Below are 15,307 nucleotides of genomic sequence, written 5' to 3' on the forward strand. Positions count from 1 at the left end.
TTCTGGCACTACTCCCCTAGCCACTTAGGATCATTTCTGATGCATTTATAATAAAGTTGAGTATATTAATTATAAAAAAAATAATTTACAAAATAAAAATACCTTTAATCATGTATAAAAATACATTATTTGTCATCCAATGCATCAGAATTGCTCTTGGAGGGTTGGGGAAGCTATGCCAGAACAGTGCGAATTTGGGCTCTACAGCAGCGGTGCAGGCTCAAAATTCGCACTGTTCTGGAACTGCTCCCCCAGCCACTCAGAATCATTTTTGATGCATTTATAATCAAGTTGAGTATATTGATTATGAGAAACAGTAATTTACAAGATAAAAATACCTTTAATCATGTGTAAAAATACATTATTTGTCATCCAATACATCAAAATTGCTCCTAAAGGGCTAGGAAAGCTGTGCCAAAACAGTGCGAATTTGGGCTCTATAGTACCAGTGCAGGCTCAAAATTCGCACTGTTCTCGCACTGCTCCCCCAGGCTTCCAGGATCATTTCTAATGCATTCACAAAAATATTGATGGTACAAACTAGAAAAAACAATGATATACTTGATGAAAATAAGTTTGCAAAAATTGTATTGTATTCATATAATAAGAAGTGATACATCATCTTTACGAAAGCTTTCTTACAATATTGAGCTTCCTTCTCTTGTTATTGGGCAGAGTGTGCTCAAGGAGTGATTGGACTATTTCTTGAGGATCCTCTATGCCTATGCTTTTGGCTATATCTATACGAGCAAGAAGCTTACCCCTAGATCCAGAACTAAAAACATCGAAGGCAAGGGATTTTTTAATCAGAACTATACATTTGGTGCTCTATGCCATAGAGGCTACACAGAGCACCTTAGAGAGGGCTTTTAAAAATAAGAGAGTGAAGGCAGATTGAGGGGTGTAGTCCCTGTGGATAATGGCGATGCCATCCACAGGAAGTCGACCAAGATAGTGCGCCAACGCAGCATCGTGTCCATGGACCTTGGCCTGGTCTCTGCTGCTCTGCCTGCCGGCGCCTCTCCCAGCAAATGCATCAATTTCAACCACCCTCTGCAATCAAAGGAAAAATCAAAATATTTTCCTATACATAATTACAAATGTTTCTAGGTTGTAAAAGGTCAATTATTACCTCTTGCTCAATGTCTTCTTTTGCCAAAGTGCTGGTGGGGGCGGAGATGTCAATCGAGGACTAAGACTCGTCCTTTTTTGGTGCTTTCGTCTCCTCCATCACTCCAGTAGTAGTAAGGGTATCCTTTTCAACCTCTAGCTTGTCTTGTAAGGTTGTGACATTAGGAATTTTTTGGACCCAAAGAGGGCCTCTTGGATTAACTTTTGATTAGGAATGGACCAATAGGAAGAGGGCTGGGTGCACATTTTTGACTTCTTTGACCCTAGGGGGCCTAGGCTTTGGTTTGCTAATGGGGCCTAATTACTACTCTTGTCACCCTACCTCTTGGGCCCAAACTTAGAGGTCCCCCCACCTAGAATCGTGCAGATTAAAAGCCCTAAAAGTTAAAAATTTTTAATTTTTTCCTGAAGAGCGGTTCTCTCTACCGTGCAATATAGTGCTCATAGAGTACTACCGATCAACAAATGTGTTGAGAAACACAATGTCAATCCTGAATAGACATCATAATGACACATTTTTCCTCTATAGGGTTATCTTCACCTGAGAAGCTTCGTAAGTCAATAGGAATGTGCACAAGTGTTGGTTGTCCCAAGGCTACCCATGTGTCAAATGAGAGAACATTATAATCTGCACCAGAGTCAATTAAGGCAGAGACGAAGTAAGTAGTCTCATGAAGATGAAGACACACGTGAATATTGAAAGAATTGACATATTGTTCATCAGTAGCCAACTGTAAGGTCAACACAGAAGCCTTGCGACGCTCCTTGGCTTTTGCAACTCTAGCTTTAGCTTCTTCTTGAGCCTAACGTTTAAGTAGGTCATGTGCTTCTTTCCGTGTGTGGTCAGCATGCATTTGTTGAAGCATGGCTTCAGTTAATGGTTCATTGTATTTCTTGAGACGACTTCCATTAATGAAGTTAGGCATTTGCTCACCTTCTAGTGTCTCTAAACGCACTGCACCACTAGGAGTAAGCTCATTAATCACAAACGGTCCTAGGCCACGTGGTGCAGGCTCAAAATTTGCACTGTTCTAGCACTACTTCCCTAGCCACTCAGGATTATTTCTAATGCATTTATAATGAAGTTGAGTACACTAATTGTGAGAAACAATAGTTTATAAGATAAAAACAGCTTTAATCATGTGTAAAATTACATTGTTTGTCATCCAATGCATCAGAATTGCTCCTGGAGAACTGAGGAAGCTGTGCCAGAACAGTGTGAATTTGGCCTCTGCAACGGCGATGTAGGCTCAAAATTCGCATTGTTTTGGCACTTCTCCCCTAGCAACTCACGATCATTTCTGATGCATTTATAAATGAAGTTGAGCACACTAATTGTGAGAAACAGTAGTTTATAAGATAAAAACACCTTTAATCATATGTAAAAATATTGTGTTTATCATCCAATGCATCAGAATTGCTCCTGGAGGACTGGGAAAGCTATGCCAGAACAGTGCGAATTTAGGCTCTGCAGCAGCGGGGTGGTGCAGGCTCAAAATTCGCACTATTCTGGCAGTGCTCCCCGAGCCACTCAAGATCATTTCTAATGCATTTATAATGAAATTTAGTATACTAATTGTGAGAAACAATAGTTTATAAGATAAAAACAGCTTTAATCATGTGTAAAATTACATTGTTTGTCATCCAAAGTATCAGAATTTCTCTTGGAGGACTGGGGAAGCTATGCCAAAATAGTGCGAATTCAGGCTCTGCAGCAACGGTCGTGCAAGCTCAAATTCGCACTGTTCTGGCACTACTCCCCCAGCTACTCAGGATCATTTCTGATTTATAATAAAGTTGAGTACACTAATTTTGTGAGAAACAATAGTTTATAAGATAAAAACATTTTTAATCATGTGTAAAATTACATTGTTTGTCATCCAATGCATCAGAATTGCTCCTGGAGGATTGGGGAAGCTAAGCCAGAACAGTGCGAATTTAGGCTCTGTAGCGGCGGTGTAGGGTCAAAATTTGCACTGTTCTGGCACTACTCCCCTAGCCACTTAGGATCATTTCTGATGCATTTATAATAAAGTTGAGTATATTAATTATAAAAAAAATAATTTACAAAATAAAAATACCTTTAATCATGTATAAAAATACATTATTTGTCATCCAATGCATCAGAATTGCTCTTGGAGGGTTGGGGAAGCTATGCCAGAACAGTGCGAATTTGGGCTCTACAGCAGCGGTGCAGGCTCAAAATTCGCACTGTTCTGGAACTGCTCCCCCAGCCACTCAGAATCATTTTTGATGCATTTATAATCAAGTTGAGTATATTGATTATGAGAAACAGTAATTTACAAGATAAAAATACCTTTAATCATGTGTAAAAATACATTATTTGTCATCCAATACATCAAAATTGCTCCTAAAGGGCTAGGAAAGCTGTGCCAAAACAGTGCGAATTTGGGCTCTATAGTACCAGTGCAGGCTCAAAATTCGCACTGTTCTCGCACTGCTCCCCCAGGCTTCCAGGATCATTTCTAATGCATTCACAAAAATATTGATGGTACAAACTAGAAAAAACAATGATATACTTGATGAAAATAAGTTTGCAAAAATTGTATTGTATTCATATAATAAGAAGTGATACATCATCTTTACGAAAGCTTTCTTACAATATTGAGCTTCCTTCTCTTGTTATTGGGCAGAGTGTGCTCAAGGAGTGATTGGACTATTTCTTGAGGATCCTCTATGCCTATGCTTTTGGCTATATCTATACGAGCAAGAAGCTTACCCCTAGATCCAGAACTAAAAACATCGAAGGCAAGGGATTTTTTAATCAGAACTATACATTTGGTGCTCTATGCCATAGAGGCTACACAGAGCACCTTAGAGAGGGCTTTTAAAAATAAGAGAGTGAAGGCAGATTGAGGGGTGTAGTCCCTGTGGATAATGGCGATGCCATCCACAGGAAGTCGACCAAGATAGTGCGCCAACGCAGCATCGTGTCCATGGACCTTGGCCTGGTCTCTGCTGCTCTGCCTGCCGGCGCCTCTCCCAGCAAATGCATCAATTTCAACCACCCTCTGCAATCAAAGGAAAAATCAAAATATTTTCCTATACATAATTACAAATGTTTCTAGGTTGTAAAAGGTCAATTATTACCTCTTGCTCAATGTCTTCTTTTGCCAAAGTGCTGGTGGGGGCGGAGATGTCAATCGAGGACTAAGACTCGTCCTTTTTTGGTGCTTTCGTCTCCTCCATCACTCCAGTAGTAAGGGTATCCTTTTCAACCTCTAGCTTGTCTTGTAAGGTTGTGACATTAGGAATTTTTTGGACCCAAAGAGGGCCTCTTGGATTAACTTTTGATTAGGAATGGACCAATAGGAAGAGGGCTGGGTGCACATTTTTGACTTCTTTGACCCTAGGGGGCCTAGGCTTTGGTTTGCTAATGGGGCCTAATTACTACTCTTGTCACCCTACCTCTTGGGCCCAAACTTAGAGGTCCCCCCACCTAGAATCGTGCAGATTAAAAGCCCTAAAAGTTAAAAATTTTTAATTTTTTCCTGAAGAGCGGTTCTCTCTACCGTGCAATATAGTGCTCATAGAGTACTACCGATCAACAAATGTGTTGAGAAACACAATGTCAATCCTGAATAGACATCATAATGACACATTTTTCCTCTATAGGGTTATCTTCACCTGAGAAGCTTCGTAAGTCAATAGGAATGTGCACAAGTGTTGGTTGTCCCAAGGCTACCCATGTGTCAAATGAGAGAACATTATAATCTGCACCAGAGTCAATTAAGGCAGAGACGAAGTAAGTAGTCTCATGAAGATGAAGACACACGTGAATATTGAAAGAATTGACATATTGTTCATCAGTAGCCAACTGTAAGGTCAACACAGAAGCCTTGCGACGCTCCTTGGCTTTTGCAACTCTAGCTTTAGCTTCTTCTTGAGCCTAACGTTTAAGTAGGTCATGTGCTTCTTTCCGTGTGTGGGCAGCATGCATTTGTTGAAGCATGGCTTCAGTTAATGGTTCATTGTATTTCTTGAGACGACTTCCATTAATGAAGTTAGGCATTTGCTCACCTTCTAGTGTCTCTAAACGCACTGCACCACTAGGAGTAAGCTCATTAATCACAAACGGTCCTAGGCCACGTGGTGCAGGCTCAAAATTTGCACTGTTCTAGCACTACTTCCCTAGCCACTCAGGATTATTTCTAATGCATTTATAATGAAGTTGAGTACACTAATTGTGAGAAACAATAGTTTATAAGATAAAAACAGCTTTAATCATGTGTAAAATTACATTATTTGTCATCCAATGCATCAGAATTGCTCCTGGAGAACTGAGGAAGCTGTGCCAGAACAGTGTGAATTTGGCCTCTGCAACGGCGATGTAGGCTCAAAATTCGCATTGTTTTGGCACTTCTCCCCTAGCAACTCACGATCATTTCTGATGCATTTATAAATGAAGTTGAGCACACTAATTGTGAGAAACAGTAGTTTATAAGATAAAAACACCTTTAATCATATGTAAAAATATTGTGTTTATCATCCAATGCATCAGAATTGCTCCTGGAGGACTGGGGAAGCTATGCCAGAACAGTGCAAATTTAGGCTCTGCAGCAGCGGGGCGGTGCAGGCTCAAAATTCGCACTGTTCTGGCAGTGCTCCCCGAGCCACTCAAGATCATTTCTAATGCATTTATAATGAAATTTAGTATACTAATTGTGAGAAACAATAGTTTATAAGATAAAAACAGCTTTAATCATGTGTAAAATTACATTGTTTGTCATCCAAAGTATCAGAATTTCTCTTGGAGGACTGGGGAAGCTATGCCAAAATAGTGCGAATTCAGGCTCTGCAGCAACGGTCGTGCAAGCTCAAATTCGCACTGTTCTGGCACTACTCCCCCAGCTACTGAGGATCATTTCTGATTTATAATGAAGTTGAGTACACTAATTTTGTGAGAAACAATAGTTTATAAGATAAAAACATTTTTAATCATGTGTAAAATTACATTGTTTGTCATCCAATGCATCAGAATTGCTCCTGGAGGATTGGGGAAGCTAAGCCAGAACAGTGCGAATTTAGGCTCTGTAGCGGCGGTGTAGGGTCAAAATTCGCACTGTTCTGGCACTACTCCCCTAGCCACTTAGGATCATTTCTGATGCATTTATAATAAAGTTGAGTATATTAATTATAAAAAAAATAATTTACAAAATAAAAATACCTTTAATCATGTATAAAAATACATTATTTGTCATCCAATGCATCAGAATTGCTCTTGGAGGGTTGGGGAAGCTATGCCAGAACAGTGCGAATTTGGGCTCTACAGCAGCGGTGCAGGCTCAAAATTCGCACTGTTCTGGAACTGCTCCCCCAGCCACTCAGAATCATTTTTGATGCATTTATAATCAAGTTGAGTATATTGATTATGAGAAACAGTAATTTACAAGATAAAAATACCTTTAATCATGTGTAAAAATACATTATTTGTCATCCAATACATCAAAATTGCTCCTAAAGGGCTAGGAAAGCTGTGCCAAAACAGTGCGAATTTGGGCTCTATAGTACCAGTGCAGGCTCAAAATTCGCACTGTTCTCGCACTGCTCCCCCAGGCTTCCAGGATCATTTCTAATGCATTCACAAAAATATTGATGGTACAAACTAGAAAAAACAATGATATACTTGATGAAAATAAGTTTGCAAAAATTGTATTGTATTCATATAATAAGAAGTGATACATCATCTTTACGAAAGCTTTCTTACAATATTGAGCTTCCTTCTCTTGTTATTGGGCAGAGTGTGCTCAAGGAGTGATTGGACTATTTCTTGAGGATCCTCTATGCCTATGCTTTTGGCTATATCTATACGAGCAAGAAGCTTACCCCTAAATCCAGAACTAAAAACATCGAAGGCAAGGGATTTTTTAATCAGAACTATACATTTGGTGCTCTATGCCATAGAGGCTACACAGAGCACCTTAGAGAGGGCTTTTAAAAATAAGAGAGTGAAGGCAGATTGAGGGGTGTAGTCCCTGTGGATAATGGCGATGCCATCCACAGGAAGTCGACCAAGATAGTGCGCCAACGCAGCATCGTGTCCATGGACCTTGGCCTGGTCTCTGCTGCTCTGCTGCCGGCGCCTCTCCCAGCAAATGCATCAATTTCAACCACCCTCTGCAATCAAAGGAAAAATCAAAATATTTTCCTATACATAATTACAAATGTTTCTAGGTTGTAAAAGGTCAATTATTACCTCTTGCTCAATGTCTTCTTTTGCCAAAGTGCTGGTGGGGGCGGAGAGGTCAATCGAGGACTAAGACTCGTCCTTTTTTGGTGCTTTCGTCTCCTCCATCACTCCAGTAGTAAGGGTATCCTTTTCAACCTCTAGCTTGTCTTGTAAGGTTGTGACATTAGGAATTTTTTGGACCCAAAGAGGGCCTCTTGGATTAACTTTTGATTAGGAATGGACCAATAGGAAGAGGGCTGGGTGCACATTTTTGACTTCTTTGACCCTAGGGGGCCTAGGCCTCGGCCTGCTAATGGGGCCTAATTACTACTCTTGTCACCCTACCTCTTGGGCCCAAACTTAGAGGTCCCCCCACCTAGAATCGTGCAGATTAAAAGCCCTAAAAGTTAAAAATTTTTAATTTTTTCCTGAAGAGCGATTCTCTCTACCGTGCAATATAGTGCTCATAGAGTACTACCGATCAACAAATGTGTTGAGAAACACAATGTCAATCCTGAATAGACATCATAATGACACATTTTTCCTCTATAGGGTTATCTTCACCTGAGAAGCTTCGTAAGTCAATAGGAATGTGCACAAGTGTTGGTTGTCCCAAGGCTACCCATGTGTCAAATGAGAGAACATTATAATCTGCACCAGAGTCAATTAAGGCAGAGACGAAGTAGGTAGTCTCATGAAGATGAAGACACACGTGAATATTGAAAGAATTGACATATTGTTCATCAGTAGCCAACTGTAAGGTCAACACAGAAGCCTTGCGATGCTCCTTGGCTTTTGCAACTCTAGCTTTAGCTTCTTCTTGAGCCTAACGTTTAAGTAGGTCATGTGCTTCTTTCCGTGTGTGGGCAGCATGCATTTGTTGAAGCATGGCTTCAGTTAATGGTTCATTGTATTTCTTGAGACGACTTCCATTAATGAAGTTAGGCATTTGCTCACCTTCTAGTGTCTCTAAACGCACTGCACCACTAGGAGTAAGCTCATTAATCACAAACGGTCCTAGGCCACGTTTCTTGAGCTTTCGCTTATGCTTCTTAAGTGTGTACAAGAGCACAAGGTCTCCTTTTTTGAACCGGCCAGTTGTTACATTTCGATCATACCATTTCTTTTGTCTCCTCTTCTCGGCATACATCCCCATTACCGCCAATAAGCGGGTCTCATCAAGCTTTTCCAATTCATCAATGTGTTGAGAAAGCTCATGACCAGTCCAGTCCAATTGTTTAGCAACTCGTAGAGTAGGTACAAGAAATTCAATGGGAAGAATTGCATCTAGCCCAAAAGCAAGCTCAAATGGGATTGTGGCCACAGATGTTTTATAGGCTGTTCTATATGCCCAAAGAACTGAGTGCAACTTTTGCTCCCAATCAGTCCTATGTTCCTCAACAATCTTTGTGAGTGCTGTGCAGAGAATCTTGTTAGTACTCTCAACTTGACCATTGGTCTGGGGATGATAGGGTGCAGAATCACCATAAATTCTTGAAGTAAAAACTCTATGACTTCATTCACAAAGTGCACACCTTGATCACTAACGATTTCAATAGGTAAGCCATAGCGTGTAAACACGTACTCATACAAGAACTTGGCTGTGGTTCTAGCATCATTTTTGACTGTAGCCTTTGCCTCTACCCATTTGGTCAAATAGTTAGTTGCGACTATATAATATTCGGCATGCGTGTGTGGTGATGAGCTAGAGGTTTAATGGGACCAAAAAAATCAATACCCCATTTGGCAAAAGCACGTGTGCTTAACATAGGCCGCAATGGCATATTGTCCTTTGTGATGGGAGGTTTTGTCCTTTGACAATCGTCACAATGTTTTACATATTCTTCGGCATCCATTTGTAAGGTTGGCCACCAAAGCCTAGACCACCTAATCAACTTAGCTGTGGTATTGCTCGAAAAGTGTCCACCCCCAACACCTGCATGTGCATGAGTTAAGATTTTCAAGTAGTTAGCTTCACATACACACATGCGCAAGTTGCCATCCTTGCCCCTCTTGTAGAGTTGGCCCTCTATCAGCATATAGTTGGCCGCTTCAACTTCAATAGCATGCTTTCGATATTTAGGAATTGTTCGATCAGTATGACCATGCTGAAGATAGTCCACAATATACTTACTCCAACTTGGTATAGTTGAAATTTGGAATAATGTGACATTATGAATTGGTTGTTGAATTTGACATGAAGCATAGTTACGAACAAATTTTTCAGCATCCGCATGCATGGTAGGCCACCATTGCCCATCCTGAGTTATAGGTCGCACACAAGTAGTAGCTGATGCATGGATTCCACCAATACCCTCATGTGCCCATTCCAAGATCTCCTCATATTGGTCAGGGTTAGGTATAAGCCGCAACACTCCATCATTACCCTGACGATATAATCTCCCTGAGATTAACGTGAATGGTCGCCACACCTCTATGGGAAGAACACTCTATATCTAAGGAACCCACGGATATAGGAAGCCTAGTAGCAACTGTGTTATCCACGCTTGTCCAGATGCCCTTGGGTCAATTGTTACGCAATTCACCCACCCTATGGACATATGTAAAAGAATGGGTCGAAGGAGGTCTAAGGCCAGCGGAGAATATGGATGAGGCTCTGCCACCCTTAGTAGAAAGACCCTTGAGGGCATACAAAGGAAACGCGAGTATTTAAGATACCAGTTAAACAATTGGGACGCTACTATGAGAGTGACGACACAAACGCTACCATTCCGATTCATCATAATGGATTCTAGGCGCTGGCCATCTTGGATGGTGGGGTAGGTGTTAGCATCATTACCAAACATTGCTGGGAAAATTGGGGGAAGCCGGATCTAAAAAGAGCAGATCTAAACGTTAAGATGGCTGATGGAACATCTTGGAGATCCATTGGGAGATCCATTGGACTCTTTGAAAATGTGAAGTTCAGACTCTTTATGTTTCAAGATTGTCATACATTTGTGGTCATAGACTTCCTACGCCAACTTGATACATATGACATAATATTGGGACGACCTTTCATTGAGGGAATCCAAATCGGTGCATGATTGTGGGCCTTGGATCATGTATATGTACGCACAGACTCACAAACATTAAAGATTGATCTAAGAGCATGGAAGCACACCCCATGTAAGGGCAATCGTTTGGTAACGACTCGGTCACAAAACGGAGCAAACCACATCCCTACAGATATGCCAGCCCACAGAGGGGGAAACCAAGGATGAGGAGGATACGAAGATGTATGCACATCACTACCTCCCCCGGATTTCTGTGAGAATTGGATGCATGTGTTGGCCACACTTGATGTGATGCAGCCTAAGGGAACCCAGTATTTGGAATCTGGAAACATCCCTACGACTTCTATCTGCATGGTTGATTGGCAAACCATGGATGAGGGAGTCAATGGAGGAGACATGAAGTACACAAGGGACCGTGGCGCAAATCTAAACTAGTAGTCAGCGCATCAGGCGATGGTGGCGGAGACAAAAACGGTACCTAGCCTGACAAAATGCATTTCTGTGAAGAAGCAAACCAACGGGATGCCTAATGGTTGAGATACCTTGAGGCTACAAGGGTACATGATGAATTCTCTAAAGAGTGGGGCAAAGAGTTGAGCAAAATATCGTTGGAAGGGAGGAATCTAGAGAAAATCACCCTTAAGGAAACCAATACACTCAAACTTACAAAAACGGGAGGCCAAAAATGCAACAAAGCCTTGGTAGAGGTAGAATGTGAGAAAATCATGGAAAAAACAAAAAAAGACAATGACGACAAAACGGATGTACTCTCAGTACCTAACCATTTTAAGAATTATACAATTGATGATCGAAGAGTGGTCCGGTTTAAAAGCCACTAGGGTAAAAGAGGAAGGGCTATCGACATCATACAATGGCCCAGCAGAAGTCAAGGAGGTCGATATTACGGAATTAGGGGAAGAAGCAAGGCCCGTATATACTGCCAGGATTTGACCTCTGCAGAGGAAGTAGAGCTTATTGCTCTTCTTAAGGAATAAAAGGATTGTTTCGCCCCTGGAACTATAAGGAAATGAAAGGGGTACCACACCCGAGGTGGTACAACATACGATTCCAATTATGGAACGATCACGGCCTACCAGGGCAGAAACCATACCAGATGAATCCAAAGTATACAACAATTGTAATCGATAAGCTCATTGCTGTTGATTTTATCTACGAGATCAAAAATACGGATTGGTTATCACCCATTGTGATAGTGCCTAAAAAGAATGGAAAATTGAGAGTATGTGTCGATCTTAAGAAAGTAAATGCAGCCACACGAAGGGACCATTACCCCCATTACCGTATACCAAACATGTCCTGGAAGAAGTGGCTGGAAGGGAAGCATACAGTTTCTTGGATGGGTTTTCAGGGTACAATCGGGTGTCCATAGCACCAGAAGACCAACATAAGACTACCTTCAGTACCATGTGGGGAACATTCGCTTACAAGGTCATGCCGTTCGGTCTTACAAATGCCCCGGCAACCTTTCAAAGATTGATGTGCACAGCTTTTAAGGACTACTTGCAAAAGTGGTTGGAAGTGTTTATTGATGATCTATAAAGTGGCTGGAAGTGTTTATTGATGATCTATGTGCAAATTCTCGATGGGAAGATTATTTGAACTGTTTGAGGAAGGTGTTTGAATGTTGCCGACGACGATTATATCAGATATCACTAAACCCTTTGAAGTGCCAGTTTTGGGTCAAGCATGGTGTGATACTAGGACACATAGTCTCAAAAAATGGCATATCCACTGATGATAGCAAGGTCAAGTTGATCTTGGAACTACCATCACCCACACCCACCACCCACCACCTACAAAGGTGTGCAAAGGTTTGTGGGTCATGTGGATTATTATCGACACTTCGTACTACTCAAGCAACCGTCAAGAAGCATCCTAACAAATTTTTTGCAATTGACTCAACTAAATTATGGTAAGATTCAACAATTCTACCACAACATTATGAACAGGTTTACGCTTGATTTTTCAATTTTGATGAATCTATAGATAAAAGGAAGGCATTGTACATATTTTCTTGTAAATATTTTTTGGTTCTTCCTTTTAGGTTGTATTTCATCGGCGGGACCAAAGAGATCCTAATTGGTGGTATGTAATACAAGTCACTCCTCAATCTTAACGTATATTTCAAGATCAAGATGTGAAAGCAGAAATGCATGGTGGAAAATCAATGGAGGATGCAACTTACAATCAATACGACGACCATGAAGACCATGATAATAATACCTCTACATCTTGTTCAAGTATTGGAACGGGACTTTGTATTGATATAGGAGCCATAAAAACAATGGATTTAGAGATAGACCAATTGGCATGCATGGATTTATTCCAAGGTGGATTTGATGATGGTACAAATTAAATATATATCATCATAACATATGTACACATTGATCGGTTTGTATAATGATTTGGTGATTTTGTTGTTTTATTTCAAAAATATTTGGATCTTTGTGAAGCTTTTTGGGTTTTAATTTATTTTAAATTTTTTATTTCTAGTCAATTTCAACATTTTGCTTTTTTTTCCCAGCATCACTGTGAGCGACATTTATACTGTTGCTTATAGTGGCATTTTTACAACACTGCTGAAGTGGCACTTATAGCGGCGTTTAATAAGTGTCATGGAGTGGCACTAATAACAGTGCTAATAGCGGCACTTATCCAGTGCCGCTGCTACCCAATAGCACTAATAATAATGGCGCTTATAGCAATGTAACATAAAATGCCACTAAAACACCACAAATAAGCACTGCTAATGATGCCTTCAGTTGTAGTCCTCTCCTCTAGTGCCAATCTTCCATATCTCCTATTCTCAATCCTCAATTGACCTTCGAGTGAACCTTGGCAAGACCAACATCATGATCTTCAACATTTCATCATCGAAGTGGGTAGCCAAGTCCGCATCGGAGTTCAACTTACCGAGGAGAGCAAAAAGAGTAGGTCACCTCATATGTTTACTTTGTTGAGATATCAAGCTCAACATGAGCTGACACTCACGAGGCACCTGCATGACTGTTTGCCATTTACATCACTGGCAAGTTTAGTAGCTGGTCCGGACATATCTTGGCCAGAGATTCTATAGCTGGACTACATTGACTAGTCCACACCTACCCACTCCTCTTAGCTTGTTCACATTATGGACCACTTGTATATACTCTATTATGTGCGTTAGTCACTTTATCTTCTTTGTAGACCTCTTTTGTTGTGTGAAGAAGAAGAAGAATTTTCAACTTCTCATGTTTTGTGTTTTCTTCTAGGGTTTGTGTGAGTGTGTGTGTGCTTGCACGAGCTCAATTTCTCCTCCCCTGCATCTTTTCATGGTATTAGAGCTTGGTTCATGTTGAATGGCAAAGAAGCACATGAAGTGGTGCAAGGGTAAAAGCTTCATCTTCTCTTCCCCCTTTGTGTTGGCTACTACACCCTTGTCGGAGAGTTCTTCGAGAGGCACCGACAAATGAACTCCAATTGAGGAGCTTTCTTTGCAGGAGTAGAGCTACAGGGCAACTATATTATTTGCTCAATGGCATTTTCTGGGCTGAAAATGCATTTTAGGCGCTTCTGGACCTCCGTTTTCAATTCATATGTGTTCACGGTAACTGGTAAGTTTTGATTCTCTACAAAACTCTGTTTCATGAGAATGCCGCCCCAATATTTGTCCATTAGGAACTCAATGGAGTCTTCTTGGGCCCTTTTATTTGGCAGTTTAAGGGAGTCAAACCTTTTCTCTTAAGAAGAAACGTTTTCTAATTTGAAGCTTCAAAACGGCTACTTTATTCAAATTTGAATTTTGGGGGAAAAATGGAATTTAAAATCTAGCGGATAAAACCATATCATGTAACATATCTATGGAAAGCTCTTGATGCGTAGATCATGGATCTGTAATCTCCGCTCAAATCGGAGCTTGTATGTAGAAGTTATGGAGGTCCGAAAATTGTAAAATTGCTCCCCCCTTTTGGGGGAAAAAGTGCACCCTTTGACCATTCTTACACCTCTCTTACAAACCCATGGTTTTTGCTTACATGGCAGGCTCCTATTTGTCAAAAAGTTAAATGTTTCCATAACCTCATGGCAAATTAAAGGGCCCAAAAAGACTCCATTGAGTTCCTAATGAGAGGTGTCTGAATAGATTGTAAGATGTCCATTTGTGGGGAGCGCATCTTTGAAAGAGAGAGACATTTTTCCTTGATCTTCTTGACCACTTTTGTCTGTTTGCTAGTCCATTCGGACTTGTGAGTCATGTCTGTTGTAATCAAAGACCCTTTCAGAGTCGTCGACTTTCTCTTCCTAGAGCTGAATGTAAAGGATCCTCCTTCTCCCATATCTTCATCTTCTATTACCCATGCAACTGGGAAAATAGGTTGATTATTCCGGATGTAGGGAGCTCTTCTTGTGATATTATTTATGTCTTCTTCAGGGAGATTTCTACCATTTGTGCCTTCATGAGAGATGCATTCTCTCCATCCAATATCAACTTCTGAGAAATTGATGGAAGAAGGGGCTTCGCAACATGAATGTTGTAGGTTTTGTGTCTACTTCTACACATTTTGGGGCTTCTTCATCATCTGAATCTATAGACAATTCTTCAACTATTTCAAAGTCAGGCTTTGGATTCAAACCTGATATCATGGCCTCGTCGGTCTTTTGTGGTTCGTTGATCTTTCTAGAAAGCTTCATCTCTTGAAACATATTTATATTATTCTCGCATTTTTTTCTGTAGCTTTGATGCTGGCCTTTTGTTATCGAACGTCATCTTCTCTGTAGGGCTGTATTTCCGCCACCATTTTTACAATGAGCAAAAATTTGTGGGTTGGCAAAGATGGATCATATGTTTGCTGAGAATATTTCTCTTTAAGGATCCTGTTGAACCTTGCAAGGTTTTTTGCAAGCAAATTCTTCACTTCGATGTGATTGAGTAGCATTCTTGACTCAATTTGCAAGCGAATTCTTCACTTCG

Source organism: Cibotium barometz, chromosome 11 (genome assembly GCF_041138505.1).
Source record: "Cibotium barometz isolate CiBa-2024 chromosome 11, ASM4113850v1, whole genome shotgun sequence".
NCBI classification, from domain to species: domain Eukaryota; kingdom Viridiplantae; phylum Streptophyta; class Polypodiopsida; order Cyatheales; family Cibotiaceae; genus Cibotium; species Cibotium barometz.